Source organism: Apis cerana, linkage group LG10, assembly GCF_029169275.1.
Source record: "Apis cerana isolate GH-2021 linkage group LG10, AcerK_1.0, whole genome shotgun sequence".
Taxonomy (NCBI): domain Eukaryota; kingdom Metazoa; phylum Arthropoda; class Insecta; order Hymenoptera; family Apidae; genus Apis; species Apis cerana.
Genome location: NC_083861.1, coordinates 7,098,511 through 7,107,069, shown reverse-complemented (window position 1 = coordinate 7,107,069; position 8,559 = coordinate 7,098,511). Strand labels below are relative to the sequence as shown.

The 8,559-nt window shown below is 32.6% G+C and overlaps 1 long non-coding RNA gene across 1 annotated transcript; it reads right to left on the bottom strand.

Moving 5' to 3' along the window:
• Positions 1 to 3,754: 3,754 nt before the first annotated feature.
• Positions 3,755 to 8,043, bottom strand: LOC108001559 (uncharacterized). The gene is made up of 4 exons (XR_009831630.1): positions 4,531 to 8,043; positions 4,266 to 4,321; positions 4,128 to 4,190; positions 3,755 to 4,038 (listed from the first exon to the last, which is right to left on the bottom strand). It is a non-coding gene; the product is annotated as an uncharacterized LOC108001559 (long non-coding RNA).
• Positions 8,044 to 8,559: the final 516 nt, after the last annotated feature.

Below are 8,559 nucleotides of genomic sequence, written 5' to 3'. Positions count from 1 at the left end.
GTATATAATCGATAAATATATGATTAATATTCATTAATTCGATTATTTGGAAATTTTCAGTATTTTGACTTCATTCCCGTAATTTCCGGAGATTCCAAGGAATTGATTTCATTTCTAAAAATTATCAAAAGTTTAATTATCAACTTAAATGAAAGAAAAATTAATTAATCTGCGCCAAAATGAGAAAATATTGAAATAATTATATGGTAAATATCTAAATGATAAATATTTCTAATATTTTATAAATCCAATAAATTTTTAGTGCCACTATAAAAAAAGGGAAGTAAGTGAACAATAAGTAGTATTTCTAGAAAAACAAAATTGGAAAATATTTCATATCGCAGAAAATAGTAATTCCAAAAAAGTAAGTATATAAAATATTTACTTCTATTATTTATATTCCTTTATCCTATATATTCCTGTGTTCCAATTTTCCTATCATTCGTATCCATCAATCCTATAAGTTCCTATATATTCCTACATTTCTATTATCCATATTCCTTAATTCTGAATATTCCTGTGTTCCTATATTCCTATTATCCATATTTCTCCATCCTGAATATTCCTTTGATCCTATACTCCTATTATTCATATTTCTCTATCCTGAATATTTCTATGTTCCTATATTCCTATTATCCATATTTCTCCATCCTGATATTCTTGTAATCCATATTCCTATATCCATATTTCTCTATCCTGAATATTTCTATGTTCTTATACTCCTATTATCCACATTTCTCCATCCTGAATATTCCTGTGATCCCATATTCCTATTTTCCATATTTCTCCATCCTGAATATTTCTGTGATCCCATATTCCTATTATCCATATTTCTCCATCCAATTTTCCTATGTTCTTATACTCCTATTATCCACATTTCTCCATCCTGAATATTCCTGTGATCCCATATTCCTATTTTCCATATTTCTCCATCCTGAATATTTCTGTGATCCCATATTCCTATTATCCATATTTCTCCATCCAATTTTCCTATGTTCTTATACTCCTATTATCCACATTTCTCCATCCTGAATATTCCTGTGATCCCATATTCCTATTATCCATATTTTACCATCCCGAATTTTCCTACGTTCCTATACTCCTATTATCCATATTCCTTTGATCCTATGCTCCTATTATCCATATTCCTTATTCCTGTATATTCCTGTATTCCTTAAACCTTTATTCCTATATTCCTTAAACCTTTAGAATTAAGAAAACTGTTGAAAAACAATTAATTAAGTAGCTGTAAAAAGGTAAGTAACAAAAGGTAAGTAAAGGTAAGTATTTTACAAATGATTTTCGAAAATTTCGAAAATTTTTGTAAATAAACATTGAAAATGTAAATAAACAGACCTAGAATGTAAATAAACATTGGAAACGTAAATAAACATTGAAAAATGTAAATAAACAAACCAATGTTTGTAAACAAACCGAAATTTCAACTCCCAGGCCTTAAATTTTCGAAAATTTCGAAAATTTTTGTAAATAAACATTGAAAATGTAAATAAACAAACCGAGAATGTAAATAAACATTGAAAAATGTAAATAAACAAACCAATGTTTGTAAACAAACCGAAATTTCAACTCCCAGGCCTTAAATTTTCGAAAATTTCGAAAATTTTTGTAAATAAACATTGAAAATGTAAATAAACAAACCCAGAATGTAAATAAACATTGAAAAATGTAAATAAACAAACCAATGTTTGTAAACAAACCGAAATTTCAACTCCCAGGCCTTAAATTTTCGAAAATTTCGAAAATTTTTGTAAATAAACATTGAAAATGTAAATAAACAAACCGAGAATGTAAATAAACATTGAAAAATGTAAATAAACAAACCAATGTTTGTAAACAAACCGAAATTTCAACTGCCAGGCCTTAAATTTTCGAAAATTTCGAAAATTTTTGTAAATAAACATTGAAAATGTAAATAAACAAACCCAGAATGTAAATAAACATTGAAAAATGTAAATAAACAAACCAATGTTTGTAAACAAACCGAAATTTCAACTCCCAGGCCTTAAATTTTCGAAAATTTCGAAAATTTTTGTAAATAAACATTGAAAATGTAAATAAACAAACCGAGAATGTAAATAAACATTGAAAAATGTAAATAAACAAACCAATGTTTGTAAACAAACCGAAATTTCAACTCCCAGGCCTTAAATTTTCGAAAATTTCGAAAATTTTTGTAAATAAACATTGAAAATGTAAATAAACAAACCCAGAATGTAAATAAACATTGAAAAATGTAAATAAACAAACAAATGTTTGTAAACAAACCGAAATTTCAACTCCCAGGCCTTAAATTTTCGAAAATTTCGAAAATTTTTGTAAATAAACATTGAAAATGTAAATAAACAAACCGAGAATGTAAATAAACATTGAAAAATGTAAATAAACAAACCAATGTTTGTAAACAAACCGAAATTTCAACTCCCAGGCCTTAAATTTTCGAAAATTTCGAAAATTTTTGTAAATAAACATTGAAAATGTAAATAAACAAACCCAGAATGTAAATAAACATTGAAAAATGTAAATAAACAAACCAATGTTTGTAAACAAACCGAAATTTCAACTCCCAGGCCTTAAATTTTCGAAAATTTCGAAAATTTTTGTAAATAAACATTGAAAATGTAAATAAACAAACCCAGAATGTAAATAAACATTGAAAAATGTAAATAAACATTGAAAAATGTAAATAAACATTGGAAAATGTAAATAAACAAACCCAGAATGTAAATAAACATTGAAAAATGTAAATAAACATTGAAAAATGTAAATAAACAAACCCAGAATGTAAATAAACATTGAAAAATGTAAATAAACATTGAAAAATGTAAATAAACAAACCCAGAATGTAAATAAACATTGAAAAATGTAAATAAACATTGAAAAATGTAAATAAACATTGAAAAATGTAAATAAACATTGGAAAATGTAAATAAACAAACCTAGAATGTAAATAAACATTGAAAAATGTAAATAAACATTGAAAAATGTAAATAAACGTTGAAAAATGTAAATAAACAAACCCAGAATGTAAATAAACATTGAAAAATGTAAATAAACATTGAAAAATGTAAATAAACATTGAAAAATGTAAATAAACAAACCCAGAATGTAAATAAACGTTGAAAATTGTAAATAAACATTGGAAAATGTAAATAAACAAACCGAGAACGTAAATAAACATTGAAAATGTAAATAAATAGACCCAGAACGTAAATAAACATTGAAAATGTAAATAAACAGACCCAGAATGTAAATAAACATTGAAAATGTAAATAAACAGACCCAGAATGTAAATAAACATTGAAAATATAAACAAACAGACCAATGTTTATATACAAACCGAAATTTTAAGCGCCTGGCAATTCAAACTTATACTTACCTTGTACTTACCTTTTATATACTTACCTTGCGAATTTTTGATATTTTTAAGAATCATTTTTTAACATTTTACTTAATTCTAAAGGACTGGAAGGAATGTAGGTTTAGGAATAAATGTTTTTTAAATAAAAAACTCATTTATTTGAAAAATAATATTTATTAAATATAATTTACAATTAATGATACATATTTTTTAATTAACAATTGTTTTAGTTACATTTGAACTTGTATTTGTAATATAATATAATATAATAAAAATATTTTTATTTTTTTTATACTTAATAAATTTATACTTAATTTATCTTAAATCTAAAGGATTGGGAGGCTTAGGAATAAATGCTTTTAAATAAAAAACTCATTTATTTATTTATTGAAAAATAACGTTTATTAAATATAATTTACAATTAATAATACATATTTTTTAATTAACAATTAATTTATATTTGCACTTGTATGTACTTATAATACTAGTCTTCATAATGTTAAAAAATGCTTCGGATAAAAGTTGATTGGTTTCGAAAGGGCTGTATTCTGCTGTCCTCAACTTTTTCGTAGATGGATGTAAAAAACTTAATCAAATTTTATTGTTTTAAATAGCATCATATACTTTTTAATAAACCAATGGGTGTATCATGACGTCCTCTGTAAAAATATATAAGATTACTTATAGTAAAAAACCATTAGTTTAAAAGATATTTAATTATTTTCTAAATTATAAATTTTATACTTACTATACTTTTATGTTTAAGTATACTTTCAAATTGCCATTAATCCAGAAACTATAAAGAGAATATCTGTAAAATTATGAATATACGAAATAAAAATACAGAAATATATATAAAATATATTTGTAACATGTGAAAACGTACTTATTACTCGTTTTATATTCACTTTTTACGTTTCCAAGTTGCCATTTATTCAGAAACTATAAAAAATATGCAAAAATACATATAAAACGTATATAAGATATACGAAAAAGCATGAAATGTATGTAAAATTATGCATATAAAAATTAGAAACACAAAAATATATATTGTAATTCTATGAATAAATCTATACATAAAATATCTATGAAAATATAAAAAAATTAATTTATCTATAAAAATACGTATAAAAAATATTTAATCCTCTTACCTGATAATCGGTCATAATCCATATATTTGTCGTGTATTACATACAAGTATTTGCAGTGTAACGTGACCGCACAATCCCTTTACCTCGGCCATCGTTGCCGAAAAACTTGCAAGGGGATCCAAGTACACAACAATGTTCCTTACATTTCCGCAAAAAACAAACCGACAACTCCGATATCGATGTTGCCGGGGCAACACGTCCGAGTGCCTCGAAGTCACTCGAACAACTGGAGCCAACCTGTCCGTGAGCTCCAGTTTTTCCGGATCTAATGGAGTTCCTTCGTCGCTCGCCCGTCATAACGTAACGAACCTCTTCTTGCCCGAAAGAATCACGAAGAGGGATCTCTACGAAGACGAAAAGAAGAAACGCCCCTCCTAATCAATTTCAATTCACGGAACCGGCCACTCTCGCCGCCAGACCCTCGATCAATTGGCTTAATTCAGTGGCTGCTAATTAATTGGCCGGTGTTTGCGAAATTCGCGCGGCCACCGACGCCCTCCAATTCTTAATTCTTAATTATCTGCTCGATTCGATTGTCCAACAGTTTTATCTCTTGCGGCTTCTATGGCGAGGGAATGATTTTTTTTTTGTGGAAATTTTCAAAACCCACGATGATTCTCAACGATAGCGAAGCATCTTTCGCACGATATCTTATTATCTTCGATAATTTCTGAAATTGATTCATTTTAAAATAATTACGTGATCATATTCTGCGAGGGTAGGTATCACGGATAACGACGAGGGATGGGACAATTATTTGAACGTTGGGAAAAGAGATTATTGAGATAAATCATGTTAGATATCGTTATCTTTCCATTCACGAAGCTGGAGAAGTTTGGTTAAATTTCTACCTTCTAATTTATAATGGGGGGACGTATGCCTGCTTTATTCGACATTAAGTGTCATCTGCCACGAAATATGACATTAAGCGGATCCTGTGTTCTTAATAAGTGGTTAAGGGTGTACGCGACTGCTGTCGAGAATTAAATTGATGACGCAGCGATCAAAACAAGATCGTGTCTCCGGGTAATTTAAGCGAATGGGGGACAGTCCTTATATAGGGGTTGCACCAACCTCTCGAAAGAAATATTAACCCATAATTTCTTTCCACGAACTCTCGAACTCTCGTGATTGGACGATCAAATTACGGCGCGTTAATTTAAAAGAGTCGTACTTCGGTGGAGGAAATTTGGTGAAAAATTCGGCTTAAAAGTTTACCAATTTTCGGCGAGGATGTACGCACTCCGCTTTCGGGTTTCCACTCTCACGCGCTTTAGATTCCTCGGCTGCGTTTATCGATAAATCTTCATAAATTCCGATTCACGAGGCCGGCTCGCCGAGCCATTGTATTCAACCCCCGCAAAGCCACTCTGTGTTTAAAATAAGGGCTCGGCCGAGTCGATCCTCGACTTAAGCCGCCGTTCGAAACGCCAGTTTACATCGAAGTCGCGTAAGCTCTTCCTAAGAGCGACTCGTGCCACGATCCCCCTTTAAACTCTGTTTTCGTTCCTTTCAAGAACGGAAGAAAGAGCAGGAAGGAAGGAAGGAGGCGAGCCGCGTACATTTACCTCGAAGAAACGATAGGGTCGCTACGTGGCACCTGGCTTCTTTTTTTCTTTTTTTATTATATGCCTTTAAAAAGATACACCAGAACACCTTGAATATTATTCTGACTTCGTACGAGAGAAAAGTTTCTTTTCAAAATTTTTAAACGAAGCGCTGCTCCAATTGATATTAAAACTGAAATTTTTACCGTCGCAAGTTTTTAGGAAAATATTTTAATTCTAAAGAAGATTTTTGCGATCGAAAATTATTTAATCATTACTGAAAATTAACGAAAAATCTGGATATATCCTCTTGCAATTTACACCGATCTAGAATTCAATTATGTTTAAACCCAGTTCTAAATTTCAGTATCAAAGCCCATCCCAAACACGAATCACGCCTGAATTTACCTAATACTTAATCTAAACCTAACAATGTAGAATAGATAGACCCATCCTCTCCCCCTACCGTATGTGTGTGTGTGTGTATACGTGTGTGTATAGATCCCATCTCCACGGAAACTGGCTCGAGTTTAAAACGACATCCAACACATCCTTCTTGGGCGGTCCTGGTTCGATTCACGTTTAACCCAACGTGATCCAGATTCTCGACCATGGCCATCGATCCAACTTGTCATCCGGCAAACGGATGTTTCAAAGTTTCTCCTTTTCGTCCAGCATCCGCAAAACTGTCATCCACGCCGCGCCAACTTCTCCTCTCGACGACGAGTCAGTATCTTTTTCCTCGGCTCGCGCTGTTTTCTGTCTTGAAGCTTTCGTTGCCGCGACGTTGCCGGATACCGATAAATCTTCATAAAATCCAATCCACGCTGCACCAGCCACGTTGAGTGCCCGTTGCACTCTCTCTTCTTCCGGTAAAGGGCTTAATGAGAACTCGGCTGACGGATAATTCGATGCTGGAAAAACTGTTGGCAACCCCTCCCCTTCGCCCTTTTTTACTCGTAGAGAGAGAGAGATTATATTTAATGCGAACGAGTTAACATAATGGTGATAAAGACACGTGTGCAAGCGTTATTGAAATATTTACAACAATAATTTCGTTATGTTTTTCCCTTTTTCTTTTATATATCTCACGTGTTTAATTTTGAACGAAGGAGGAGGAGGAGGAAGGGATTAAAAAAGTTTGCTTTTGAAATTGGGAGGTGGCTCGAGTTGAAACTTGAATAAAAATACTATCGCGTCGAATTTATCTTAATTTATGGATAAATTATCGCGTAGAAATATCGTATTGTACTTGGAAATTGTATCGCGTGAAGGGTTGAATGGGGTGGCCAGTATCTAAGGGAAAGGGTGGAGACAGGAAGTTTTTGGAAAAAGTTTTAACAGGTTTTTCAGCTTGCCTTAACGATTCCTGGCCGATTAACTTTTTCACGGAGGAAAAGAGATTGAGCAAGTTAAGCTTATAGAACACAATTTGCGACTGCTGATTATCGGGCAATTTGTTTCGCGCACCCGGCCGTGGACAAATCTCGGTCGTTTGCGCCTCTCCACGTCATAGTTTCAAGAAAACGGCGAGGGTGAACGATGCCCAGAAATTTGTTGCCGATAAATCGCCATAAATGCGAGGGAATCGCCGAGGAAATAAGCCACCCAGTTTGACTTAAAAAAAAAAAAAGAAAAAAAGGAAAAGCAGTAGATGAAGCGAACGTTCGGCCCTCAACGAGTAAACAATTCTCAAATTGTTAATTTATCATTACAAACCGTGGATTTCAAAAGAATTAAAAAGAAACAACCGTAGAAAAATGTATAATATTTGTATACAAATATAATTGCAAATAAATTATCACGGAAAAATAACAAACGTTTTATAATTTTCCTTCCATTTTCCTTTTTTTCCCCCCTTTCTGTCCTCGCCGATAGTAATCACCGAACAAGCCATCGCCCATTTTCTGTGTTATTCGTTGGACGAGAAACAGAGGGGTTCGATAAAGCAAACGTATCGATCGATCGATATTTTTTCCTTTTTTTTTCCCTCCCTCCCTCCCCGAATATATTTCGAAATATTCGAGCGAAATATTAATATTCCATCGGATCCAAAGTTCACAAAAGAATTCCATCAGCTGCTCGTTAACTAATAACCGCCATTACACGGGATGATCCACGTGCCACGCGTGTTCGTTTTCGAATGCCTTGTTCGAAATCCGTGGCCGTGCTCGATTCGAGTCGTTTCGCAACTTCATCGCCAGGATATATGGGGATTCCGGTTCTGCTGGCAGGCCGATAAATATTGATACGTCGTTTTTTTTTTTCTTTTTTCTTCTATATACATCCTCTTGCGCGTTTATTACGCAATCATGAGCGACCGCGAATTTATACGCGCTAATGGAGAGAGCCGCTGCGTGGACACAGAGATAGCAAATGAACGAACCGATGCGCGTCCACGAATATCGAGATACACGATCCGAATGTTGCTCCCCGCGCGCATATACCCCCCCACCTTCGCCTCCCCCCACTATTTCGTCCA